Here is a 10,733-nt window from a genome sequence, read left to right on the forward strand (position 1 = left end):
TGGTACAATTTGTACATTAAATTAATATTCTGAATTATTTTGGACAGTATAATAATATACGCTCAGATTAGAGTATTCTAACTATTTGTTCGAAACATACTAGCACTGCATTGCATACATTACAATAATTGATTCAGGTGGAGACATTCAATTTGAACAGATAGAGTGATTCCGTCTTATGGAATGTTGTTTTTCATCTCAAAGAAACCCTGGTTTATCCTGAAGTTCTCAGGGCAATAAACAAATATTCTGTTACACACAAGTGCAAATCAACAAACTTCATTGTCTGCCGTCACATCAACTTCAATGATAATTTGATGAGAAGCATTCGGACAAATGGTCTTAGTAAGGCCAAAATCATTCTAATCTAATGTGAGAATGTTAACTGTTAATGGTGTAGAACGGTCACATATGGTTATTGCATTGAGTTGTTCTTTACCTCATTACACAATGTCCATTTAGGAATTATCCAGCTATACACAAAACATGACTAAAATACATTCAACATATGCCTTTTGAAAGGCGCAGTATTGTTCCACAATATGAATCCACAATCATGCTTAGCATATGAATACTGGTATGATGATGTGATGTGGTTGACCAGTCCTTTCCAAATGGACATTAGCTGAGGACCTAAGGCCGAAGGGGAATGGAATACTTCATTGCAATAGAAGGATATTATATTGCCGTCCTTCTGAGCTAATCTTGGTTAGAAGCAAAAAATGATCAAAATCGAAAACTAGTACTGTACAAGTAGGGGGGAGGATACTGTATGTCATTCAATTAAACTGCGCAGATGACAACAATCAAAGTATACGTTTTTGTTCCTGTACATTAAAGGTATCTGTATATGCATATATCCAGGCTAAACTTAGTCTTACAGTATGGCACAATTGTAAGTCAGCTCAAAGCAGAGATTTAAGTTACAAAGGACTTCGTCGGACCAACCACTATAAATCTCAAACTCAGCAGGATCGCTAAGAATAGCCTACCTCAAATTCAATGTAAACATGTCTGTCTCACCCATCCACCGCCACATTACAGTACTGTACATCCCCAAACAAAATCCCCCTGGCGGCCAGCTACTGTATCTGTGGCTTGGCACACGGCCAGGTAGTCAGATGTCTATCGCTCGAGATATGAGCTGGAGGAAGGTGTGGAGGTAGGAAGAGATCTGACAGAGAACAGGATGTTCGCAGGCTGGAAGGAGATTCTTACGCTAGCTGGCAGAGCATGCTCCTGTCATCAATACTCCTGCCGGGATGCATCAGGGAAGACGGCTGATTAGGATCCCCCCATAGACAGCCTGTTGAGACAAGATAGAAGGGTAAAGTAGAGGTGTTGCACTAGCACAGTGCAGTGCTATTTTGGGCAAAGCTTTACTCTGTCAGTCGGAGGATTGGCCTCTAGGTGTGTATATGAGCTTCAAGGGGCCCTCACTTTACACTTTGAGATGGAGCTTGGTACATCTCACCACTTCCAATTGCAAAAGTGGATATTGGAAAATGCTTGCTAGAGTTGGATTATTAGTTAGAGATAGTTTGGTTTAAATACTCACGATGACCTCATACTTGATTAATTTGCAATTGATGAAACAACAGAATGCATTACGGAAAAAAAACACAACTGCAAGACTAAACCTCTGTAGATTTTTTCAACACACCTTGAATAAAACCTTGAATAAAGTGACCTTGTCCAATCCTGAGCAGCTGAATTATTGTGCTTATGGTTCACATTGGATTGCGCAGCATCTCACTCTCTCTTTGCATATTTTTCCAGCGGGAATAGCAGATGTACTGTAGGACACCCACTGGGTAGTAATAGGGAACACTGAAAAGGACTACATTGGGTTGGAACTGTGGGGAACCTTGTGTACCCCCCAGTGACTTGGCTGAGGCATTGCATAAACCATGCATCAGCAACAAGAGCACGCCCTAAAAGACCTTGAGATGACCCAGAAGGATATGAATTTCAGAAATCTAGCTATACTTAGACAAGCCATGTCAACTTAGAATGTATTCAGTGCTATTGATGACAACTATCAATATTGCACTCGGTAGTAAGTGTCGCCTGATAGGTCTCAAAAATCAGAATCAAGTGATAAGTGCAACGTGGATGGAAGTAAAAAAATATATATATATTGTCGTTTTTTTGCATAGTCCTGAATCCGTTGTACCAATTACGGGCTGCTGGTTTCACTGTGGCTTCAGCAATCCAAACCTACCAAACCACCAACCTTACACAGCTCTGTGACATTGGAACATCAATTGGCAATCATTCATTTCAAAATATTCCAACAGTACAACTCAACTCAATTGGTCCGCTACTATATTTTAAATAAATCTTGAACATAGATGTGCAATGTACTTTCATACTGAAAAGGCTCTCAGATATAGCTGGCTGCACTTTATATAACAAAAATATTGAACTGTAAGCCAACAGTGTGTTCCCTTGTATGCCTGAGAAACTAATGGGAATATGGGATGGAATATTGCTTTTTCCATACAGTGAGATCCCCTGGTGTTTTACTTAACTTGTCACCAAAAGGTCAAATCTCATTGGAACAGGAGTTGCAAGAACTGCAAAGAATGAGGTCTTCCAATATAGGTAGCACAAACAATCATGGGAAAAGAGCTTACCACAGCAAACAACAGCAATGCTGTAAAAATATGGTATTAGAAGAAAATTGAATTGACAAATTTTACCATATTGCATATGGTACATAAGAACAGTGCATTTTCAACCAAAAATGGTGGTGGTAGAAGGGCAGATAAAATATATTCTAGCATCAATTTCAATAATACATATCTACAACATGGAACAAAATTATTATTATTTTAATCTAAATCAATCACACTGTACTTGATTATAATTATTAATGCGTATTAATTGTTAATAAACCTGGTATATTAAAGTTTATAATTGCTATGAGCTAATTACATTTCCAGAAACATGTAAATAATGAGTGGTGCATGTAAGGTTCAGTGAATATTAAGAAAAAAATGTTTTTGTCTCATCATTAGTTTACTGACACATTCGTCACTCTCCTATTACTAAAAATGTTTTTCATGTCGATTTCTTTATAGTGCATAAGCTATGATCTTAACCCTAATGCAAATTATATTTCCCTGATCATTTGTTCACTATAATCCAATCCAACCATTTTTACATCTGTGTTAAAAGCACTTTTTGATTATGCCGTGCCTTTAAACCAATGGTAGTTACATGCAGAACAAAAACATTTCCTGTATGTTTCTGGTTTATGTCTGTGTGTAAGCTTTGCCAAAAAGGTAATAGCAAATAAGAATCAATGGCTTTGTTCCAGTGTTCATCTTTCCTCGTGTCAGTAGAGTTGACAGAGGAGTTTGTGACGTTATACCTGTGACACATCTCAAGTTGTACTGAGCCTCACATTAACTCAGACGAGGCAGGTCACGACTGAACTCCACTGATGAATCCTCTTGGGGGCAGAAGGGGATGGGGAGGGGAGGATCAGGGAGATAAACCTTCATCTCGCCTCGCTCCTTACTCCACCCTGTTTCCCACCTTGACACCCCCCTGCTCTCATTCAGTGCCAGCCTAACACTTTGATCTCCTCTGACTCTTATTTCACACTTCACAGCTACTGGTCGTTTCCACACACACTCTGATCTTCGAGGTCAAGGCGAGGGCAAAGTCTTTTCCAATCACAACCCAAACAATGGGACAGAACTTTTTTTCCCCGGCTTGCATACCTTCATCCAGACTCTGATCCTCTCTCTGTGCTCTCCCAAGGTCAAGTCTCTGACTTAAGATGTCTGATGCTGATTTCTTCGTCTGACTCCAGGCACTTTGCTCCAGGTCAAATATTACAGCACATCATCGCAATGGAAAGACAATGGACTAAAATCAATCCCCAAACGTAGGGTGTATCTGTGCAATGCAATCCCAAAACCGTACAAGTGGGTCGTATTGTTGGATGTGCGGATCCCACCTTTTTCTCAATCCCCAGCGAAACAGCTGGTGTGTGAAAGTGGGAATACAAGATCGTCAGAAAGGGACATGAACAATGAAGTGTGCAAGCTGCACCATTATAAACTATATATGAGCCATGGGCATGTGATGAAGCCAGCCCTTACACAGCATACTGCTCCAGATTATGGCACGCTCTCTCTAACCATTTCCCCAATGGCCAGAACTGACTTCACAGCAACATAGCGCGTGTGCTAGCCTCAAGCAGCAGCTTTCATAGGATTTTCAGATATGTTGCGGGTATTTCATCAACAGCAAAGCATTTCATATTTTACGTTTTCTTTTTCTTTCTTTTCTCTACCACACTCATTTTCATAAATCTCTTCTTCTGGGTATCTGTCTTGCAACCCTCCAGCTTCCTCCATATTTCTCTTTCTTCCTCCCTTTTTTATCTCCCTTCTTCTCTGTTTCTCTCTTTCTCGCCCCATCAAACTTCTAAGCTCATCGTCTGAGACACCTAATCGATATCCGTGGCTCGGCATCCCAACTCTTATTGACTTTGTTTTCAGGAAGACTCCATAAAGAGTCTTTGGGGAAATTCTGTCACAGCCAGTTCTATCCCTCGGCGTTAAAATCTCTGGCGGTGAAGATAGAGACTTGCGGCCTTGCTCTCACATCCCAGCTGCAATATCAAGCCTGCGGAATCAGGACAGGGATTTATTTCTTCATCAACAACCTTGTTGATGTGATGTATGGAATACCTTGGAGAAATACGTTACATATTGTAAAAGTCTTGAACCAAAATGTATCCAATATGCACAGTATTTACAAAAGCTGGCCTGACACCAGCTTTAATGACTTTGCACTTCAGGTAATATATTTTTCCATTATTTACCTTGTGTTTTTTGAAAAAAAGTTTATACTCCTGAACTCAATTCTTGTACACAGAGTAAATAGACACCATATTCTACATGCCCCATACTAATGCACATAGTGCATAATCCTACTAACAACGTTACAGTTCATAGCTATCATAATGATGGAGAATCGACCAGGTAATGCAGCTTTAGGGATAAAAGAGGATCATGTTAAATCCCTTTAGCATGAGCAGCATCAGTTATTATGACTTAGTTAGTATGAATCTGCATGTTGAAGAATGGTTGTACTCACCAGTAGAGGACTGTTGAATAGCCACTCAGCTAACCAACCACCAATGTTTGTCTGATTGGGTTTCAACATAAACCATGTGTAAATGCTTTTGTCAGACAGCATGCTTTTGTATGTACAAAATGTTTTCATTACTTTTCGAATAAATGTATTCGTTTTCCACGTATTCATTTAGCCTGAGAGTCAGTCCTGTAAACTAACTGCTAATCACACTGTCAGTGTATGAAAACCCCATAATGGTGATGGGCACCACAGGAGATCAATTTTGACTTAATCAATTAATCATCAATCCAACTTTATTTTACTTCTCTGTTACATCTTAATTTTACCCAAGGCATTTGGGAATGATATTCACTGGGTGTCTTTGTGGGAGAAAATTTACCCTTGAGAGCAATACTAAGCCGTTGGATGAATACTCGTTTTAATGAGACAAAAACAACTGCAATTACTAGCATGTGATAGAGATGTTGCCTTGGCACATGTACTGAATGAAGCATGTTAAAATACTGATACATGTAAATACTGAAAGAGAATTCTTTCCATTTAGGAACATTTACAGATGAGATTGTACAGAGGACCTTATGATTTGACCGTTTTTAGCTAATGCACAGAAACGAATTCGTTTTTAATATAGTTTTGTTTTCTATTTACTTTCTGTTATATTGAGTTGGTTGCCATTTACAAGGATATAATGCGTGCAAAAAAATAAGAAAAAAAGCACTGAAAAAAGCCATTTTATTTGAGGTTGAAACAGATAGCTCTGTAGACAATTGACTCAGGTTTTCACAGTGAACATATTTTTTATTTACAACATTGTAGATAGTTCATCATAGTCCTATTGGTTGTGTAATGCTGTGAATTGCTATCTAGTGGGAGTTAAAGTAACAAGATCCACAATAACTATGTAAAGAAATTGAAGTTCTTGTAAACATTTACATCGATGTTTGACAGTTTCTCGCAAAATGTCATAACTTTGCGATGGCTGAGATATGCGCTATAGGCCTGCGGAGGATTTCAATCTCTCACTCTTTATTTATGATCAAAGATGTGAAATACTCTTCAGGTACTGCGAGATGTTCAAGTTCATTTGGATGAACATGAGTAAACCTGGCTTCACTAATAGCGATTAACTACTGGTGGGAGTTGAAGCCTCTACACTCAATAATACCACTACAAGCCGTGTACAGTAGCTTAGCACTGCAGTTCTCATGTGAGTCATTCAGTATCTCAGACTCAAGGCTTTAGAAGGAGACCAAAGTAGATAATTAAGTCTTTAGGGACATGACACCCTCCCATAATTTAAACTTTTGCTTCAGCACATCAGATATGGGTTTGGAGCAGTTGTGAGCATCTTGACAGTGTTCAGTAACGTGCAGAGAACTGGACAGTTTGATGCTGCCCAGTTCATTGCTCATCATTTATATTGTAAACAGCGAAGAGGTTGCAAATGTTGCCACTGACAAAAGCCAAACATGCACAGCCCCAATGAACAAATGTACTATCTCAACTGAAGTCTAACCACAACATTAATACCCACACATGCTCCTTCAAAATACATTCTGGTGGAGTTTCATTCTACTAATACTGTAGATATGCTAAACCTCCAGACACACTCATTCCTGTTCTGACTGACTTCGAGCCTAACCCTCTGCTTGGTCCCCCGACCATCCCTAAGGTTTCGTTATTTTGTCTGATAGTGTGGATCACACACTGAGAAGGAAGGAACGAGGAAGTTAAAGTGTCCAACAATCCCCCAGGACATCTGTCCTACTGTAGGTTACTGAGTCAGTGGTCAGTGGACACCTTTAAAAGCAAACCATAGGTGGTCTATCGGGAAAGGGCTTTGACTAGAACTGCAAACTGTGAGGTTAACTTGAAAAAACAAATAACAGCTCAACTTAAAAGAATAAACAAAAAAAAACTTGGATTTTCACAAAGTTTAATTTGGTTGTTGTTTGTGCAAATTGTCTCAAAGAGCAATTATGGTGTTTCAGAAAGAGTTCTTCCAAACATGAACAAATTACATATCCAGTGTTGAGTATTATAAATAGAGGAGGTAATGGACAAAATATTGTATTTTAATTTAAACAGTCCCATGAAACATACCTAGTTCCTGTGGTGATAATGCAACCTTCCATAAGAGTTCTGTCTTTACGTCAATAACATAAATAATTTGTCTTCTTTTTTCCATGCAGACCACATTTATATCTGTCTTTCACATCCTCATAATACAATTCCTTGCATGTATGGCAAACCATGTTTTTTCTGCAGTCACTGCACTCTTAAATGTTATTCCCAATAAACTGGTTATGGAGTAGAATTTTGATGATCCTATTTGTGCAAAAGCTCAAATATATTTTAAGAAAATGTAAAACTTAAAATAAAAAGCTGTAGCTTTTGTGTTAAACTAAAAACAAATGAATGTACATACATTCTGGTAGCTTTAATCTTAATGCTGTAGTTTGTTTACAATGGTGAGGGTCAAATGACAATCTTGCAGTAAAACTATTACTCTTTACTGACCATCAACTATAAACAGTTAAAACAAGACAAACAAGAGAATCATATTTTGACATGAAATAAACAGCATTTAAGTGTGTGTTCTTTTATTTAATGCTTTCGCTTAGATTTTGAGTAAGCACACACTAAAAGGTTGACAATATAGTGACATAATTTCATCTTTTGAAGCCACATCCCTTTATCCCCGGCAATGGCTTAAGCAGGATTGATGATTTCAAAAGCACTTTGAAGAAGCTAGAATAATTGGTTTCCTTACGGGTGATCAATCTCTCTGATCTTACAATGTTAAAGATGCCATTAGTTAACCTTTCAGTCTTTAACAGTCTTTGTCACCAAGAACCTGCTCTTTTCTGTTGCCTCCATCTGTATTTCTCTTACTCTCTTTCCCCCTCTCTCTTGTTCCTACATCCTCCTTGAGAAAGGGAATCACCTTCTTGGGGGGAAATTAGCTTTCTCCTCTCCTAGCCCATGCAACTTTGGGCAGCAGAGAAGAGATACCAAACATGTCAATGGGAATCCAATTTTCATCTCCCTCAACAGCTCTCTGAGTAAGCTACCATTCCCTGAGTTGCAAACCTAAATTTCAGCTAAACTGATACAGTAGAATGTAAAAGTAGATGGAATATTCAGCTTCTGAAGTTAATTCCCAAAATTGGAGGTTTACAGTTCTACCTAAAAGAAGGAAATAGGAAGGAAGAAAGACTAGTTGAAATAATAGCACTCAAAGTAAGATATGGAGTTAGATTAACTGAAATTCGGGAGCAAGATTGCGCACCAAGACTCCTCCTTCGCTCCAATAAACTCATACGCATCAGCCCAGTTAAAGCACAGAGGAATGCGACCAAACTCCCCGTTTTCAAGTTACGAGTTCTCTATAAAGTCTCTTCCGTTCTTCTGGTCCTTGTGCTAGCATGTTATCGTCACCTTCCCACTCTTCCCCTTCTTCTCTGTTTCTCCCTGTCATATATCCAGGCTTCCCCGCGATCTGCTTGAGCTGCTGCTTGGCCGTGACCCACTAGGACTCTCCGCCACACCCCGAGTTCAATGCCTGGTAAATATGCACTGAAGGGACGAGAGTGTGCATGCGCATATGCATGCGCCCTTCACATCATTTGTTCCTGTGCATCCCAGTAATCACACTCTTGTCCCTTCAGGAACCCAGGCCTGACTCTGCTACCAGCCTCCACCAACCGCATCAGGCCTGACTCTGCTACCAGCCTCCACCAACCGTATCAGGCTTGGCTCTGCTACCAGCCTCCACCAACCGCATCAGGCCTGACTCTGCTACCAGCCTCCACCAACCGCATCAGGCCTGTCTCTGCTACCAGCCTCCACCAACCGCATCAGGCCTGACTCTGCTACCAGCCTCCACCAACCGCATCAGGCTTGGCTCTGCTACCAGCCCTGCTTCAATAAAAACATATAATTATTCAATCGCTTGTGTGTTACTGAACTCGTGAAACGTTGTTTTGTATTTGATAGGTGGTATATATGACTGGTTGTGGTTATTCCCCGTCATCAAGCTTTATGAAATTAAGTGGTGTACGGTTTGAAGTCTTATTCACCTCTATTAGATTTGTGCTTCATGCTTTTGGTCCTGAGCTTGTGGCAAGTTATTTGCAAAAGCAAATCCAGTCAGCAGTGGAAGGCTTGCAGTCAGCTACAAAACTGTGATGGATGAATTACATGGAAAGCGAAAAACGAGTTGAGATGGAGTATTCAACAGAACAATGTTGTTACTTCGTACAATATTTGAACAAGTGCAGTGCCAGTGGAGTCAGACTGTGACTGGTTTCTATTTCCTCTAGTTACAGTATGTGCTTTGTCTTGTATATTTCATCGTTTCCAATCACATTTTTGGGGGGTTGCTGGTGTTTCTGATTGGCTGGTAGGTGGCACTGGCATGTAACTCTGTATAACTCTAGACAGCTCTCAACTCGGCAGAAAACGTCCCTCCGTATGCCTGCGCCTCGTCCGTTAATTGTATATAGCGGGACAAGTTATCCCTTACTTCTCAGCGTGAGAAATACAAGGTGCGGCGTGTTGACAAGCTACACTGTGATGATTGTTTACTCCAATGTTAATGGAAATATTAGAAATGGAAGGAATGAGTAAAACTTGCAGTTACCTACCCAGACGTAGCAACATAACATGTGGTTCTAGGACTGTTTTACCCAGAACTTGAGTACCGTCTTTCTTGTAGGTGTAGAGTACTTGAAAGCTAAAGGAATTTCCATATTTTCACAGAACTTAAAAAGATTGACCTCAATGGCTCTCGATGAGCTTTTCAACTGAATTTTCAATTAAAAAACGTAGATGTAAAGACCTTCTGTTAAGGACAACAACAGGTGCTGCTGTTGCTCAAATCAGACATTTTGTGCCACAGCCTTTTGTGCACTTCAACAATCCAGGAGTTCTATTTGAAGTGAATGCCTTGGGGATGACTGCAAACCAATTAATTTAGCCTGTAATAGACTGTAGGCTTGTGTATTGCACTGATTGGAAGGTGTAGGCTCCAACAGTTAATTAGGAATCTCTGTACTCCCTCATTTGGTTTTAGTTGGTAATATAATTATCATACACAGACCCTATTATTGATCGACTGCAGGGTATGTCATGACTAGTAGAAAAGGGCTCTCTGTATTCGTTTTCTATTTGAAAACACACAAAATGCAGTCTCCTGCCACCATGGCGAGGCATGAAGGTTTCAAGAAGACATAATCCATATTGTGTGAGGAGGGATAGAGCCAGACATTGAGGGATGCTGATTGGAACTGACACTTGACTGATTGTGTAACATGATTAGGGTCTGAGACAAGCTACTTTTCAGCATGCATTGTTAGATATACATCTTTGAGCTTTTCCACTAATTTCATGAATACATGGAAGGATGTTCAGTTTGATAAGCACTGTTTTGGTGTTTAGACTTGAATTACATTCTTTTCTGGAATTTAATAGTTAAAAAAGTGGGTATTCATTAATATGTGAACATGATTAACAGCATTATAATATATATATACATATATATATATATATATATGTATATATAATACTGCATATGCTTCAAATGATTACTACTCACCTGTGCAAGATAT

Source organism: Osmerus eperlanus, chromosome 9 (assembly GCF_963692335.1).
Source record: "Osmerus eperlanus chromosome 9, fOsmEpe2.1, whole genome shotgun sequence".
NCBI classification, from domain to species: Eukaryota; Metazoa; Chordata; class Actinopteri; order Osmeriformes; family Osmeridae; genus Osmerus; species Osmerus eperlanus.